This window comes from Eublepharis macularius, chromosome 13, assembly GCF_028583425.1.
Source record: "Eublepharis macularius isolate TG4126 chromosome 13, MPM_Emac_v1.0, whole genome shotgun sequence".
Classification (NCBI taxonomy): domain Eukaryota; kingdom Metazoa; phylum Chordata; class Lepidosauria; order Squamata; family Eublepharidae; genus Eublepharis; species Eublepharis macularius.
The window spans coordinates 43,743,498-43,762,185 of record NC_072802.1 but is presented as its reverse complement, the minus strand read 5'-3'; positions in this window follow the sequence as shown (position 1 = coordinate 43,762,185).

Here is an 18,688-nt window from a genome sequence, read left to right as displayed (position 1 = left end):
CAGGGTATACGGTATACTCCCCCCCCCCTCACCTCTGCAGGAGTATACCGTATACCCTGCAGCTGTGGACAAGTTTACATCGGGACCACAAAGCGTAGCATCCAGACAAGAATAAAAGAACATGAAAGACACTGCAGACTTGGACAGCCTGAAAAATCAGCAGTGGCTGAACATAGCCTAACTCAAACAGGGCACAGTATCTTATTCCAGGACACCAAAATACTGGACAACACTTCCAACTACTTTGTCAGACTGCATAGGGAAGCCATTGAAATTCACAAGCATAAGCAAAACTTCAACAGGAAAGAAGAAACCTTAAGAATGAACAGAGCATGGGCTCCAGTTCTGAAAAACACCAGGCCAACAAAACACTCCACACCCGACAATAGCCCTGCAGAGAAGATTAGCACATCAAGCACCAATCCATATGCAAAAGAACCTCCTCAGGATACAATGAAGCCTCCCGCCATTAGCATTCCACACCCTGGGAAACTCTTACAAAATGACTCAGCTCAACCCCACCCCTCCTGAGTAGATACAAATGACCTACATCTTTTCCACACTGTGACACTGAGAGATCTCTGTCTTTTGGTGCTACACCTCTGAAGATGCCAGCCACAGCTGCTGGCGAAACGTCAGGAACTACAATGCCAAGACCACGGCAATACAGCCCGGAAAACCCCCAACAACCAAACAGAACTCTGTTACCATCCCAGATGACATGCTTTGCTTATTCCTTGGACATGAACAAACCCAATCTAAAGAAAATATTGTTAGGTGCAATTCAAGACGTGAACTTGATCGTACTCCTGAAATGACGTATTGTTGAAACCATCTCCCACTGCTTTTGTGACTGCAGAAGATCTCTTAGGGGACAGTTAGTCTCTCCCCACCCCCACCAGCTAGATCTATACCTGGAGCATAAATGAGATGGGATGCAAGTGGTGGTGACTGTGCCATTTCAAACTGCAGGTTTTTTGAAAAATAAATTTTACATGATTCTGCACAAAAAACTAGCTCACCAGGGAAAGAGTTTCTAGGTTTCTACTTTGCCAGATATGCTGGCTTTCCATTTAAAGGGAGTTTTTAATGTTAGGGAACATTCAAAAATGAGATGTCCATCTTGCAATCCATTCTGCTGGCTCATTCTCTCCCTAGTAGACCCCCTGCATGATCACATAAGAAATGCAGCCACAGAGATTGGGCAGATGACATTCTTGCTCTCTGGCAGCCAGGATCAGCGGAGTCAAAGCACCCTGCCCAGGTCTGAACCATGAGGCCAGAAGTTCTGGAAAGAATCCCTATAATCTCTGGAGAGAATCCTCAAAGTGAAAGCTGTAGACAGCCTTTTCAGTAATGCATTGTGGCAAGTTGACTGAAGTAGTGATTGGCAAGGCTTGTCTGTGAGTATCTGAGTAGGACATCATCAGATTAAGGAAGACCATTGCTGGAAGTGGGGAAAGCATATCTATTGCCAAGGTGGGTGCTCTTCCTGAGGTCTGCTAGTATAAGTGCAGCATGTGTATAAAAATTCTTGTTAAGTGCTCCTTTGCTGGTGGCATCTTTTTTTCAAGCTCTTGCAAAAATATTTTGTTCTGTTTTTAAACACAGCCTGGACATTTGTGGGCTTTAGAGATAATCTGATACTATCAGGTAAGAACAGCAGAATTTTATTCCAGTGGCATCTTAGAGAACAACAAGATTTTCAGAGTATACGCTTCCCAGTGTCAAAGCTCCTTTCTTCAGATAGGTACCACACCATCTATTCCCACCCTTTTAAAAATTACTATTAAGGGGCTTTGTGGTCCCATGGTGTGAAGGAAATTGATGTAGCAAGCGATAGGTCTGACTCATCCAAGATGCTGTTACCTTGCTTGACTCAACTTCTAAGCTTTCAGTGTGGCCTAGAGATGGTGATTATTGCTTCATTGATCCTAGCAGGCCACATTTAGGAGGAAAGGCCTTTAAGGATCCTTTAGGAAAAGCTAAAGAGTCTGGGACTTGTTAGTTTAGAAAAAAATACTGTTAAAGGGGGATGTGCTAGAAGTTTATACTATTATGCATGGAGTGGAGCGGATCCCTGTCCCATAATGCTACAGTTCAAGGGAACCTAATGAAGTTGATAGGCAATAAATTCAGATCAAATGAAAGGACTTTTCTCAACAATCAGCAGTGCAGTCCTAAGAAGAACAAGAGTGTAAGAACACAAGAAGACAAGGCCATACTGTTAAGGAAAATTATCTTAAAGGTACTCTGCATTCAGGTTACATTTCCCAACAGCCATTGCCCATAATAACTAAGACACCAAAAACCAGTGATCCATAAAGATAAATGAGTTTTATGATAACAAAACCCAGATGCAGATGCCTTCATTAAAACACACGCATAAAAAAATAGTCACAGCAGAGAGTATTATATACTTATTACAGCTAATTGCTTACAGAATAAAAAATCAAAGGTTAACACAGGGTTTAAACAAACAATTCTTTGGAAATGCTGTCTTCAGAAATTATGGCGCCTGATGGATCTGGATGACAAGACAGTAAATACTTCCTGATATAAACATGTCAAAAAAGGTTTGGCGTCTTCTCTTAAAGTTTGGTTTTTACAGACTGCTTTCCAAGGCTATATTTTGATTAGAGGAAAGGAAAATAAGAGATGTTGACATTCTTATAGCTGCCGTGAGGTTACACTGACTTCTTAACTGTGATACTGCTTAGCTAAGGAAGAATGTTCCCCAAATGTGTGTGCAGGTCTGCTTCAATAGCACTCATAATGGATGAAAAGTTTTAAAAAGTTATAAAATCCCCTAACACATACAAATAGGGAATAGAGGCTGAGCTTTTCCTACTGCTGCCTCAGAGGTTTTCTTCCTCTGTATATAAAGGCCCCCTTTAGTCTCGTAGCCATTGATGAACCTTTCTTCCATGCATCTTTCTAAATACCATTTATGCTCATGGCCATCATTACCTCCCCTGGCAGTGAATCCCACAGTTTAATTACTCATTGAGTAAAGAAGTGATTCCTTTTGTCTGTCCTGAACCTATTTGCCAACAATTTCATTGGGTGTCCAAGTATTCTGGGAGAAAGAGAAAAAGCTGAAGTTCCAAATGCTCCGGATTTTTCTCATAGGAAAGGTGCTCTAACCCCTTAAATCATCTTGGTTGCCCTCCTTAGTACTTTGTCCAGCTCTGCAATGTCCCTTTGAGATATGGCAGCTGGAACTGCACACAGTATACCAAATGAGGCTGGACCACAAGGCCATTACAATATTGGCTGTTTTATTTTCAATCCCTTTCCTCAGAATTCCTAGCATAGAGTTAGCCTTTTTCACTGCTGCTGCACATTGGGTTCACATTTTCATCAAGCTTTCCATTGTAACCCCAAGATGTCTTCCAATCTCAGTCTTAGCCAGTTCAGACCCCATTATCATATATATGAAATTAGAATTTTTTGGTTCCAATATAGTTTTAGGTGGATAGCTGTGTTGGTCTGCAGTTGAAGAGTAAGAGCTGGGTACAATAGCACCTTAAATCTAGTCAGGCTTTAAGGTGCTATTGGACCTGGATCTTACTCTTTGCTCCAATATGAATCACCTTACATTGGACTTCATTTGTCATGTTGTTGCCCACTCAACCAACTTAGAGAGATCCTCCTGTAGTTCTTCACAATCTGCCTTCTATTATACTTATTTCTTAACAGTCTGATATACCCAGTGGTCTTGAACAGAACCAGCCTTACAAAGATCACCGTCTATTACTATCCACACATAGAAGCTACTGCTGCAAGGAATTTAGCCACAGCCAAAGTAATACCAGGATCAGTATCAGCTAGCAGGGAAGACATAGCACCAAGGAGAACCTTGGAAGCTCTCTCTGGCTGAATCCACAGAGCTCTCATAGCCAGGGAGGTAGTGGAGCATGGTTGGAAGGGGGCTGCCTCTCACCTGTAGCAAAGTGCGTATGCGTGGAGTATTCAGTGCTAAATGATTCATAGACTACCAGTCTTCAATGGCTTTAGAAGGGTGTAACTCTGCTCAGCATTGCATTATAAGTTGTAGACTTCATTGCCAGTAGATGTAGTGTTGGCTACGAGCATAAATAGCTTTAAAAAGAGATTAGACAGATTCAGAGAGGAGAGGTCCATCCAAGACTAATAGCCATGGCAAGTAAAGGGAACTTTCAGAACCAGAACTAGTAAATCGCTGCTAGAAGGCAGCATCTGGGGAAGGCCCTGGCCTGTTTGTTTACTTTCCAGGGCGATGGGTTGGCAACTTTGCAAAACAGTATGCTGGACTAGATGGACTGTTGGTCTGATCAAGCAGGACTCTGCTGAGGTTGAATACATGAAGATGACTTATACTAAGTCAGATAATTTACCTATCAAAGGCTGTATTGTTTTATCTGAATTGCAGCAGCTCTCTAAAGTCTCAGGTGGAGGTCTTTCACATCACTTACAACCTGATTCTTTAAACTGGAGGTGCTGGGATTGAACCTGGGACCTTCTGCATGCAAAGCAAATACACTACAGCTGAGTTACAGAACTTCTCATGTTCTTACATGAATGAGTAGGTAATGCTTGCCCAAGTGACGGAAATGTTTTGCTGGTGATCCAAGCACCTTTCACACATATGCTTTCCAACGCTTGTAAGCTGTTAACTAGTAAACTGGTTCTAAGATGAAATTATGACATTATTTCAACCCTTGGCTGCCTTAGATCCTCTTGGCTCTCATTGGACGAACTCAGCAGTGACCTCCTGGTGATAGTGCGAAGAGCTGTTGTATTTAGAGGATGCTGTCCTTGGTGCTGACTTCAATAGAAAATGGCTGGACCTGGAAACGGACAATAGAGGCACAAGTGTTGAATCAAAGGCCTTTGGTCTTCAGCATGTTTATTTTGCCACCTGATTAGTTCTTGTTAAACAGGTTTTGCAGGGTTTTGAAAGAGAGGCAAATCTGAGAAGAGGACACCCTAGGCAATGCCTCTCTTTGACTCTTGAAAGCTCATATCCTGGAAACCTAGTTGTTCTTTAAGGTGCTACTGGACCCGCATAATAGCTCTCTTATCACTCTGGTGGGAAAAAGCCAAGCTAACAACTGTCTGTTTACTGTCAAAGCCTTCAGAGATGAAAGCCAGGGCCAGGTGCTTAACTGCTTCTGAGGCAATGCAAAGCTGGTGTGTGAACATCCATAGGTGTAGACTGACGCAGCCAGTAGGAGCACTGAAACTCCATTTAGGGTACTTATATGGAAATGTATATTTTAAACTAGTATTTTGGAATGTCTGAAACAGAAGACACTATGGTTGCAGGTGACTCAGTCATTTGCTTTGCTTACTACTGAAGCATGAGCCCCCTACTTCCTCTGCCTATTGAATGCAGCACATTTTCCCTTGTGAGACATTGGTGGCTACGAGTCAAGTGCCGAGAATAAAAGAAAAAGGCTGTTGATTTGTGAGCTTCTTCTTTGGTTACCCTTTCCTCCTGTTTGCTCCAGTTGTGCACTCAGGGACCAGCCTTGCTGGTACGGAAGTCAAAAAGCAAAAATAAAACCGACACTTTGATGGGAGCCAGAAAAGTGCTTTCATATTATGCTCTTTTCAACTGCTGTGGCAACTGTTAGTTCAGTGCAGCCTGCCCTACTGTATGAGCACCAAACACAATTTGTGTCAAGGTCTTTTTGCAAACAGAGATGCTTTGATTGCCAGCATGCCTCTGGTCTCCTTCATCTTATGCGGACTGCACTGAGAAACATTGGCACAAAAAATGAATCTTAATTCCTCTCCCTGAGCTGGTGAGTTATCCTCAGAGCCAAGTGCTCAGTCAAAAGAGAAAAAGAAATCCCCCCCTCTCTGAAACAGTACAGCTGTCCAATTTATCAGCACTGAGTTCTTTTTGCAGGGGATGATAATTTTCTATTACATGTGCATCAGCTTCTTTTACTGACAGAAAAATGTGGTCTCTCTCTCTGTGTAATTATTAGTTTTCTGTGATGAAGGAAGTCTAAGCCTGGAATTATACACAGCCCTTGCTAGATTCATGACATAATCTGTAACACTTCAATCTCTCCATAGACTTTTCTTGTACTTTCAGTTAAGATTAAGTTCCCTCTTTGACTGGTACAACCTACTGAAATCTGCAATTGAGCTACTGAAACAGCTTAATGTTATAGCAACCAGAGGTGCCAGTCTCACAACATACTCTTGCCTGGGAGAAAATAGGGTTTCTTGATTCTTTTACTTTTTTGTCTCTGAAACGTTTAAAAAAAACAATTGATTTTGTTGCTCAGCACTCAATACTTGGACCTCTTTGCAGCAGAATGTATTTACAGACAAAATCTTATCAGGGCAAAGCAAAGGCAAGATTAATCTGGAGTCACATTTGTTTATGTCAGTAATCAAATCCCAGAATAATTTGAAATGCGTTTATGTGTGCATCTGGTTGCTAGGAATTTAGCCCGGAATATACGTGAGGGAGACTTGATCAGCAGCACGTGGAGAGAAGCCTCTGTATGTGTGTGTGTGTGTGTGTGTTTGGGGGGGGGGATGGTGTCTCTGTCTGTGCAGCTTATGCACAGAAAAGCTTTAGAACTGTCACCAGAAGTCTCATTGAGCCTTGGAAAGAAGCAGCGTCTCTTTGCCAGATATGAACATGAGGACAAAAGGTGGATGTGCGCTGCTCTTTGATGTGGGTTCCTAAGGACAGCTGGTTGCATTACTTGATATATGACAGAGCATAAGAATATAAGAAGAGTCTTTCTGGGTCAGACTGAGGACCATAATCCAGCATCCTCTTTCCACCATCCACTGGCCAGCCAGATGTTTCTGGAAAATATACAAGGAGGGCATGAAGGTCTTCCTCATTGTATATCCCCCATATCTGGTATTTAGAGGCTAAATGGAGGCTCTGCTTAACAATCATGGCTAATATTTGTTGGGGGAACAGGTCTAATTCACTTTTAAAGATGTTAAAGAGCCACACTACATATTTAACCTAATCTGCTCATTTTTAGGTGGTAAGAGTAGTTGTATAAATACTTTCCCACCAATGAATTAAAAAAATAAACAAACACCCACAGTTATCTGCTGCTCCTTTAGCATCACATGCCCCTTTTGCATGTGATGTATAGAAGGAATTGGATCCACATGGGTCTTTTTATTGTATACCTACTGGTGTCTATTGAACCATTGGAAGCTTTGTTGTCTGTATCACCTCTAAAGCAGACGTCTCTACATGAGAAAAGAAGAGAAAAAGCCACGAGTTAAAACTTAAAAGAAAAGTGGAATGAGTGAGTGGGAAGAGATCATCATTCATGGGGGAAGAGGTGAGAAAGAGCCCCTACAGGAACAGAGAGTGAAAAATGCCTATACAGACAATCACCTGCGCGAACTGATACACTAATTGCAATGTGAAGTGAAAGTGTAAAATGACTCTTAGGTCATTATTATCCCCTCTTGGAGTAGCCAATTCTATGCTGACTATGCGTTGTTTGAAGAAGTACTGACTTTTTGTCTGTCTTGAATTCACTGCCCATCAATTTCATTGAGTGTCCCTGAGAGCTTACACAAGTCACAACTCAAGAACACCCCTGTGCACTAGAACAACTTTCCCATATTAAGAACTAGTTCATACAAAGGCATTCCTGCTGACTTCCCTTGAGCTCCTACAGAGCTGTGCAGCCTTTTGCCAGACAAATTGACTTTGGCACCCAACATGAAGTTAATGAATTGCTTCCCCTTCCCTTTAGACATGCAACTGAGGGAGAATCTGGGTTCTCTCCCTTAGTTCAGCGCAGAGTGTCATCATGGCATCGAGGGCAGTTGTTGTAGGTGGTTGTAAATCAAACCAGAAGTGACACTTGAGAGTAGGAAAGAGACAGCAGAAGTGACAAGAAGGAAGACACCAAGGCAAAAGGCTCTGGGCTTGGCAGTGTGGCAGGTGCTTTGTTGTGTGTGTATGATCCCAGAGACACAGAGGTGCTGAAGTAACCAGCTGAGCTAAAGGAGCATGGAGTGCATCTTTTGGGCATCTCAGAATTCAGTGGCATTGCTTTGCCATGTGGCTGCCTGCCTGTGATGTAGGTACCGGGTCTCAATGGTTTTGGCATCTCTAATTTTGTACAACATATATGAAACTTTGAGGAACAAATTATAGGGCATGGGCAGGGGTGCTGGCAGAGTATTTTGCTCCCAGACAATGCCATGGACCTGGAAGGCAAAATATGCTGAGGTTTTCTTGGATCTTACAGAGAAACCCTTTATTCAGGTATTCTGCTCTCTAGAAAGAAACCTGCTCTCCTTTGGAAAACAGGAAAGCTTTTGTCAATAAAAGCTGAATTATCAGCTGCTAAATGATGGAAGGGGGATCAAGTGGCATATGGCCATGCTTACAGCTGTTTGATGGACAGCAGTAAGTAGTGGGTAGGTCTAAAGGGCTGTAAAGTGCTGTAAATCCTATTGATTCTGCGGAACAGCCTGGCTTCTGCACAGCCCTTTTCTACATTTGTGCTTTAGTTTTGTGATGCTTATTTCAAGTCAAATGTTTTTTGAAGGAGGATAAGCATTTTAATGCACTCAGTTTGTATTTACTTAGCATGTGTTGTCGTTTCCAAATTGGGGCTTTTCTAAATTGCTGTGTTTTTATTGGGAGACAGAGGAAACTGTGCAGCCTTCATTGCACCACCAAGGCAATGCTGCTCCAGAAGACGTTTCTGTTGTGGGGAATCAGTTTTACTAACACTCAGATTAGTAGCGCAACTTGCCATGAAATTGGGAGTCTTGCTTCAGTAAAATAACTGGTGGGTTGGGGGGAGTGAGGACAGTCTTGCCAAAAAGCCAACATCTGCTGAATTCCATCTGTGATAAGTTTACCTTCCTCTTTCTGAAGGTATTATTATAAAGCTTGGCAGTAGCCCGAGGGCTGAGCCCTTTCACAACAGCCAAAGGACTCTTTGCCGAGGCATCTCAAATAGTACCTGTGCATTACTCTGCAATTGATTCCTGATCTCTCAAGCCATTTTTTTTGTTTAGGTTTATCTATATAGTATTTGTTGGGTGTTATTATAAGCTGCTTTGGGTCACCTTGGAGAGAAATGAAGAACATAATAAATTATTTATTTAAGTTAAATATACTATCTTTAGTGTTTTGCTGTGGGAATGGTAGTTGTAGAAGATGGCTTATGGGTGACGGAGGATTGAATGGTGCTTGTGATATCGCTGTGAGATGCATCTCAAATCCCTCCTTCATATAACTGTGCTAACTTCAATGACTCACCAACTGAGTCCTATTTGGACAACGGAAAGTACATGTTTGTGCTAGCAGATATGGTATTAATGAACATATCGGGACAATCTAGCTTATTATTGCAATGGTCAGTCTAGCTCATTATTGCCTACCCTGACTGGTGGTGGGTGGCTCTCTGGAAATTTGGGTGGAGGGAGTTTATCCCTATACCTGCTAGATGAGGGCTGAATTGATTTGCCTTTGAGAGAACTGGAGAGTATTACGCTCTGTAGATAATGATCTGCTGGTGGTCCCTGGCCCCAAGGATGTTTGCTTGGCCTCCACCAGGGCCAGAGCCTTTTTGGCTCTTGCTCTGGCCTGGTGGAACGCTCTCCCAGTTGAGACCCTGGGCCCTGTGGGACTTATTACAGTTCTGCCGGGCCTATAAAATGGAGATCTTCCGCCAGGCCTATGAGAGTGGTTGCGGAGCTGGCGAACTATCTGGCTGGTCCCTTGCTTGTTTTCCTTGTTCCGCTCCACTTTTTAAATGAGATCTGTGGATTTTATTATTATTATTTAATTATTTTAATTATTTATTATATTTAAATTGTGGTTTTTATGTTTTATGATGCTGTGATCCGCCCTGAGCTCACTTGCGGGGAGGGCAGGATATAAATTGAACAAAACAAACGAACAAACAAATAATCTCCTGTGCCTTTTTTCAGGCTTAATACTAGCTGCAGAGGGGTGGGGTAGGTTTGAATCAGAACTGTGAAGGAAGGGGTTTATGCTGCCTATATGCTTTCCTCATGGGCAAACAGTGGCTCTGGGGTGGGAGAATTTGGGTGGGGAAATGGCACAGGGGAAAAGTATTAATCCCCTTCCTGTGTTCCATGGCTCAGGGCCAAGCTACACATGACGAATGACACTTGAACGGCAAGTGGATTGAGTGGAGGGCAAGTGAACAGGGAGAAATACACTTGCTGTTCAAGTGTCATTCGTCATGTTTAGCTTGGCCCTCAGACCTAGATCCTGCCCTCCATGGCTGATACCCTCCCACCTCCCACTATCATGACTTTCCCAACACTACATCTGGAATGGCCTTGAGATCCTTTAACTAGCGTTACCGGCGACTGAACCTGGGATCGTCCACATTCAAAGCACATCCTCTGCCACTGAGCTGTTGCTGATAAATGACCCACTTGGGTTGTTATGCTTTCTAGATCTGCAGCACTGAACAAACAATATATTGATTAACTCCTCAGTCCTGCTAAGGCCGAATGGAAGGAATTGATTCAGATGACTCTAGACAATCAGGACTTTTCAGAATGCGAAGTTCTGTCAAACCAGGATATGTTTGCTGCTAATTGTGCTTAGTTTTCCTTCTATATAGCTTGGTAAGCAGCCTTTGTATTGCTTGTCAGGAACATTCCTTCAATGTCTGATCAAAATGATAGCTTGAGGCAGATGTCTCCAACAATGGTGTGAAACCTCAGGACATCTGCTCCCTGGGGCCACCTCTTGCCCTCCAAGTATGATTTGATGGTGAACTGTGATGCTTATCAACAAGAAAGCGCTCAGATTAACAAGATAGCAAGTCGGTGGCATTTATATGCTGACTACATTTTCTGTCCTGCCTTTTCTCCATGGAGCTCAGAGCATCATTTTAACCTTACAAGTAGCCCATGAGGTAGGTTAAGCTAGGAGAGAGAGAGCTTTGCCTAAGGCTGCCAAGGGAGCCTTGCAGCCTAAAGGGGGTTTGAAGCTGGGTTTGTGCCCCTCTCCCTCCTTGTTTATACAGTGGAAGAGGCTGCCATCTTGGATTCTAATTGTATATATTTTGATGATTCTGGTTTTAATGTATTTAAATGTCTTTTTTTGTACTATTATACTGTTGTGACCCGCCCTGAGCCCGCTCGCGGGGAGGGCAGGCTATAAATCGAATAAACAACAACAACAACAACAACCGACTTTAGCTCCAGCCAACAATCGTCCTGTTGCAGCTTGCTTGGAATTGTTGTCAGTGTAGTAGGGATTTGTCTGATAGCGGAAACTGGAAATACTTCCAAGATGGAAATCTGCTGGAAAATGATTATCAATAGCATGAATGTTCGCAATGGGATATCCATGATCAAAATGCGTTCTCTCCTATTGCTAATAAAATGTACATCTTCAAACTTAAGGAAATATTTCTTGTGAGATTTAAGACTGGTGCTACTTATAAGATTTGTATCTTGTGTTATAAAATAATATTATACTTAAGTGCCAGCATGCTCTCATTGCATTCTGTATAAACCATGGAGTCATTGGATGAGCTGCTGTGATATTCTGGAATGTTAATGAACATTCTAACTGGTGACTGGGAAACACACGTGAAGCATAAATTTATTTGTAATTTTATAAATTTATGTCCTATTTGCAGCCATGTTTCCCCAAATGCCTTGCAACAATTAAACACAAAGGTACATTATGTTAATTAGGTCTAAAATACAAACAGGCCAATAGAGGGAGTGATAGTTTCAGACCCATAATAAATTTTCATGGTTGATATTTATAGTTACAGTTGGATTTGAAGGCTTTCCTTATTTAGTTTGTTCCTTTTATAATTAGTACAATTATACTGATCTGATCAGAATTCTTGCAGAGTGGTAAAATTGCTTGAAGATTTATTTCTACTGCTATTCAGATTTAACTCTCTTATGAGCAGAATCCTGTTTAAGGGGCAGGGCCCATTTGTTTCTGGGATATTATGGCAACACAGATACTTCATGCGTGGGATTATTTGGGTCAAGAGATTTCAGATATAAACTATCAGCATTTAATTCTCATGGTGTCTTGAACTGGTAGTTCTCCCCCCACCCCATTCTTTTATCTGAAGTGTCTTGGTGCTGCTTTTACCTTCTGTGGACAAATGGAAAATACCATTGTCAGAGCTCTGCTTCCCTGGGAAGGAGGTAGTTAGAGGGAAAGCAACACACAGTATGCAGGTTGCTTCCAACCCACCAAAATTCTCTCTGGTCTGTGCAATAGATTCTCTTTGGTTCTGTTTTGCAAGCTCCAGGAAGACTGGAATTTGATACAGGAAGGAAGTCTGAATCAAGGTTTATCTGGACAGGGTGGGGTTATTGTGGGCATACGTGGCCTCTTTCTCCTTCAAAATTGCTTTAACAAGAGAGTTATGAGGGGTAAGGGTGCTTAAGATAGGCAATAGCTTTTTTCTGTTTTAGAAAGCTGAAAGCGATATAATAGAGCTATTATTGCCTGTAGGGTATACTGTGCACTAATTTTTCTCCATCTTACCTCTAGAACAGGTTTTGTATTTATTTGGGTGTTTCTGCTTTTCTCACCAAAGGGACCCAAAATGGCTTACAGGTACTGTCCACAATACAAAACAATCAATGTAAATAAAGAAAATGGAGAAAGTAAACACATCTTGTTTGGGTTCTGGATTCATTGGGCTGGCTAACCGGGCCCCAGGCTGCAAGCTGTGAGCTTAAAGGCCAAGACCCCTTTGGCTCTGTCCCTTCATCTTGGGAAGGCCAGGCAAGCCATTCCATCCCTCTGGAGGGTGCCGCCATGGCAGGAAGCCCAGGTGAGCCAGCCTGTCTCTCCGGAGGGCGCCATCACAGCAGGAAGGCTAGCATTCTTGTGCTTCGTTTTCTAGGGCCCATGTTTAAAAACATAGATCCAGAGGATCAAAAAGAGTCCAGTAGCACCTTTAAGACTAACCAATTTTATTGTAGCATAAGCTTTCGAGAATCAAGTTCTCTTCGTCAGATGCATGATACAAACTGATCAAATACAGAAGAGAACCTCTCTTCTGTATTTGACCAGTTTGTATCATGCATCTGACGAAGAGAACTTGATTCTCGAAAGCTTATGCTACAATAAAATTGGTTAGTCTTAAAGGTGCTACTGGACTCTTTTTGATTTTGCTACTACAGACTAACACGGCTAACTCCTCTGGATCTATAGATCCAGAGGAGTTAGCCGTGTTAGTCTGCATGCATCTGATGAAGAGAACTGTGGTTCTCTTATGCTACAGTAAAGTTGGTTAGTCTTAAAAGTGCTACTGAACTCTTTTCTATTTTTAAAAACAGGCTCTGTTGCTAGTATTTATATGATTGTGCAAGTCCGCCTGACCCTGCTTGCCTTGCCTCCATTTCATTTTCTCCTGTGTCTGATCTTTTGCCTTGTGTTATGGACTGCTTTGGAGTCTGTCTTGTGTTTACCTTCTTCTGCTGCAGTAATGATGCCCAGCTCCAACCTCCTTGACCTGACCATGCTGCCAGTAGTGGGAACTGGGCACACAGCTAGGTGCATGTTTGCCTAGTGGCTGGCTAAGCTGGCAGAGAGCAGTTTGTTTCGTTCTAAGAAATACGCCCGTGCAGTCTGTTCCGTACAGGCACTTTCCTTTGTTTAAAATTGCAATGGGCACATTGGAGAGGAGGTTAGTTGTGTCTATTGCACCTCCTCCTTATACTTTGTAACAGAGCTGAGTTTCAGTTGCTGCGTAGGAGCCATTCTGGAATATTTGGCTTCCTGGATCAATTCCAACTCTCTCTTCTTTTTAAAAAAATACAAAACAGAATCTGCTTCATAAAGTGCTGAGCCAGTTATTCTTTTATGCTGAAGCCATCAGGATATTCATGGGACATTTCCCAAACTGACAATTATTGACTACCTCCCAGTTAATGGGTTTACTTTCGGTGTCTCAAATGGCTGGGCTTATTACACATAATTCTGTTTGATTCTGAAGCTGTTCACCAGCATATGCAGCATGTCGCTTTCAGAATACAAAAGGGAGCCCATGGGATTATGGCTGCAAAGGAATGTCTGCTAGAAACAAACTCCTAACTGTATCAATCTGTTGGAAATGGGGTGGGTGGGCGGAGGAGATTAGCAAAGCAATAGTACATTCATAGGAATTTAGCAAGTTTGGCAGAAACTTCCTATAGCCATGAAGTTAAGTCTTGTTTTGCCAGCTTCTTTTTTCTGAGTTCCATGTAAAATGTGTGTGTGTGTGTGAGAGAGAGAGACAGAAGGAGACTGACAGCTGACTCACAAGATAGGTAAAGGTAAAGGTAGTCCCCTGGGCAAGCACCGAGTCATTACTGACCCATGAGGGGATGTCGCATCACAACGTTTTCTTGGCAGACTTTTTACAGGGTGGTTTGCCATTGCCTTCCCCAGTCATCTACACTTTACCCCCAGGAAACTGGGTACTCATTTTACCGACCTCGGAAGGATGAAAGGCTGAGTCATCCTTGAGCTGGCTACCTGAACCTGGCTTCTGCCAGGATCGAACTCAGGTCACGAACAGAGCTTGTGCTGCAGTACTGCCGCTTACCACTCTGTGCCACGGGCTGCAGTACTGCCACTTACCACTCTGCGCCACTCTGCACCACGGGACTCACAAGATAGCTCTGTAATAGATCACATGCTTTACATGCAGAAGGACCCAGGTGTAACCCCTGACACCTCTTGTAAAAAGGGCCATTCAGATGAGACTGTCCTGAAAATATGGACCAGTGGTCTGAGCAAGGCACTTCCATCAGTTCATACAACTGCTTCAGTGACTGGCAAATTCTGTGGATAATTACATGTTTGAGCTAGTGCCAGTCATGGGTTTTAAGCTAACTTGTAGCCACAACTTCATGAGCTGGATGCTATGCATGAAGCTAACCCTTGGTCAGCATTTGGAGTGGTAAAAACCTTCTAGTAGGAAGGTAGATTCTCTTCGATCAAAAGGTCACAGTGGTGTGCATGAGTTCTATCCAGAGGTCTCAGGTTTACTCTCTGACACCTTAAGTAGAAAAGGAGGTCGCAGCTGCTGGAGAAAGCCTCCCTTTGCCTGAAATGTGGGAGTGCTGATGCTGCTTGGAGTAGACAATGCTGGCTTGATAGACCAACAGTCTGCTTTGATACAAGGGAGCTCTATACATTTACATGAAAATGATCTCCATTTTTCCTTATGAACGAAACACTGAATTGAATCTTCAGCACAGTTTATTAAAAAATATGGAAACCAGATACAATTGCTTTTTGGATAGGATCTGGTCCCCAGGCCACTTGTTTTTTGGTTTAATTAGTCTGTCATCAAGTGATGAGACAGCATGATGAGCATGTGTGTGTGTCTTGTGAGTGAATCAGGCTTTTGGTAAGAAGTAGTTTATGTTCTCAACATTTCTGGCATCAGAATCCCTGAGATGGGTTCCTTAGCCATCCCCTGGTCTGTAGCACATTTTAGTTCTGGCACCCAGTATCTGAAGACAATATTGCAGCAGCTGTGGGGTTTTGATAGGCTTCCTTTTTGTTGTTTTTTTCTTTAATGGGCCCATCAATTATGAATTAGTGTTGTTTGTTACCTCCTTGGAGACAAGAAATCTGACAGAAACTCTATGAGAGCTGAGAATTAAATTATGAGTTGCAGAAAGAGGAGCGCAAACGGCAGAGTCAGCGGTGGATCATACAAAGCCTAGGGCTGCCAGTTTTGGGTTGGGAAATATCTGAAGATTTGGGGGGTGGAGCCTGATGAGGGTGGGGTTTGGGGAGGGGCTGGAGCTCAACAGGTTATATTGCCATACAAGCCACCTGCCAAAGCAGCCATTTTCTCCACGGGAACTGATCTCTGTGGTCTGGCAATCAGATGTAATCCTGGGAGATCTCCGGGACCCACCCTAGCAGCCCTAGGCATCCCTCAGAAAGCATCATGGATGGGTGTGTGAGTGCAAAATGACTAATGTTGCAATCCTAAACAGAGTTGCACCCTGGTAAGCCTAGGCTTGCTCTGTAGGGGCTTCCACAACAGGTATAATAAGCAAACTGGAATTTGATATTTAAGACAACCAGAGCCATTTTCACACTTCTTACTGGCTGCGGAACATTGCGCAAAAGCTCCCAGAATGACAGCGTGTTCCTGGCATGATTTCCCATCGTAACTTTGGTTCTTGCGCAAAATCGCTCCAGGAAGGCGCCGTCATTCTGGGAGCTTTGCACGACGTTCCACGGCTGGTAAGAAGTGTGAAAACAGCCCAGGATGCCTTGATTCCTGGTAAAATTTGAAAAGTGGATATTTACATGATTCTTCCCCAAATTCTTGATTGAAAAAACCGAGTTGCTTCTGAACACGTAGTTCCGTATTATACGGACTCAGCAATTTATTTACCCCATATACCAATAATCTTGCCTTTCCCTGAAAGCATTACTTATCGATCAGTCATTCTTATTTAAAATCAGGAGTCATAAAAAAGTGTCATTAGTCTAGTAATACAGAAATAGGCAAGGACTTGGGGACTCCAAGGAAGCCAACATCAATCAACCACCATTTAGATTAAAGTACTCTGCAGATAACTCCATATTAATAGTTTTATTAAATGGACTCCCTGGATGGGAACAACAATCAATAGGACAAATTTATAACAAATCTTATAGGAGGTAAACAAGGTGAACAAAGATATCTTGTGTATAACACATTTCTCCAGATCAAAGAGCAGAAAGGTAGATATTACCTGCATGCCTCAAACTGAGAAGCCATCAAGGATAACTTTAGAAAATAATTGACTATGGGAGCATTGTACTGGGTACAATAAAAGATATTATGTATAATATTTTCGGTTTTCCCCTGGCCGCAGATTCAAAGACATTTCTCAGCTGGAATTCTATATTCTGTTTAAGAAACCTGAAGGCATGATCTGAGGTCTGAGTCTCAAAAATCCTTTTTGGAGAAGGCCAAATATTAAATATTGTGTATATATCTTTTGGGCATGTTCCTGCTTAATAAATGCAGAGAAGCAGGAATTTTGAATTGCCTGCAAATCAATACAAGAGTTCATGAAGTAAACAGAATTTCTAATTGAGCTTTCTGAGGGCACAGTTCAAAACTTTGCCAGACTTTCTGTACATAAATGATTAAAAGTTAGCAAGTTTTCACACTGTCTGCTTCACTTGGTGGGCACTATTTGTTTGAGTGTCTGGAAGTCTGTATACTTGCACCTCTCTGCCCGCTACATGAGGATAACATTGTGAACAGTCGTACTACAGTAGAAGGAAGACCAGTTTTGGTCCCAAGCAGAGCATCTGGGGACCCTCAGGGCAGATTTTAAGAGAGTATAAGAATCTGATTTTGGATGACCTCTGGATCATGCAGTTTTTCTGAGCTCCACAGTTCAGTACCATAGAGAATATGGGTTAAATCTATGTACTTGCATTAAAATATCTTCACTGAATACTTCAGTTTGTGATCATTTTTCACACTTCCCAAAAGAGCATTTTGAGAGCAGGATTTTGCTGTTCTTGGGAAGCAAAGACAGCAGTAAGTTTCCCTGGAAATACAATAAAACATTCAGACAGCAACCACAATATATCAGTATTGATTCACAACAATGCAGAGGTTTAGAAGCACCGGTCATATTGCATCAACTGGGAAAATCACCTAAGGTCTTTCCAAAGAAATCTCTCTCTCTGATTTATCCAAAAAATACTAATGGAAAATGCTAATGAACTGCATTTGACATGTTTATAATCAGAGTGCATTGATTAGGCAGTCTAAATTTTTCCATGGATGGCTGGGACATGAGCAGCCAGGCCTAGAAGCAGCTACTATGGGGTCACACCAAAAACAGAATGAAAGGAGATTGGACCAGAAGAGGGTATGTTCTGGTACTAACAATGAGTGGTGGGCAACATTTGGTTTCACTGGGCAATGAAGGAATAATGTCAGGTGGTCTGCCATGGAAGCTTTCAGGGGGACCTTGGGTCAGCTGCACACTTTCAACCTAACCTACCTCACAGGATTGTTGTGAGAATAAAGTCGAGGAGAGATCAAGTAGCAAGATTCCATTGCAGAATAGGGATTCTAACCTCATCCAAGACTGTAACTACTATACTTCATTGGTAGGTAAGGTAAGATTTCAAACCAACTGCAAATTTGAAAGAGGGAGAGTTTGGATTATTAGAGATGGGCACGAACTGAAATATGAATCAAAGTTCGTGACGTGGTTCGCGAACCGGCGGTTCATCAGAGCCCATTTCTGACAAACCGCCACAAACTTTAGGCTGGTTCATTTGGTTTGGGTTTTTTAGGTTCGTCACTGCAGACAGCCTGGCACAGATCAATCACTTTCCTAGGCAACAGGGGATGGACTTCCTGCAGACCTTCTGCTGACCCGTAAGTGACCTTCTGCTGACCCGGAAGTGACGATTTGCTGGCCTAGATGTGACATTTTCACAAACCAAATGAACCAGTTCATGAACCAGGGCAGGTTCGTGAAAGTGCATGGTTCATGGTTCGTGAAATGCGACGAACCACGAACTGCATGGTTCGGTTTTTTTCTAGTTCGTGCCCATCTCTAGTTATTAGGGAAGTGCACTTGCATGATCTCTTTCTATACCCAGTTGATGCTGCTTCCTTTCTCCTCTCTTTGCCTGAAGTCTGAAATAGTTGGCTCTATGACAAGCACCTGTCTG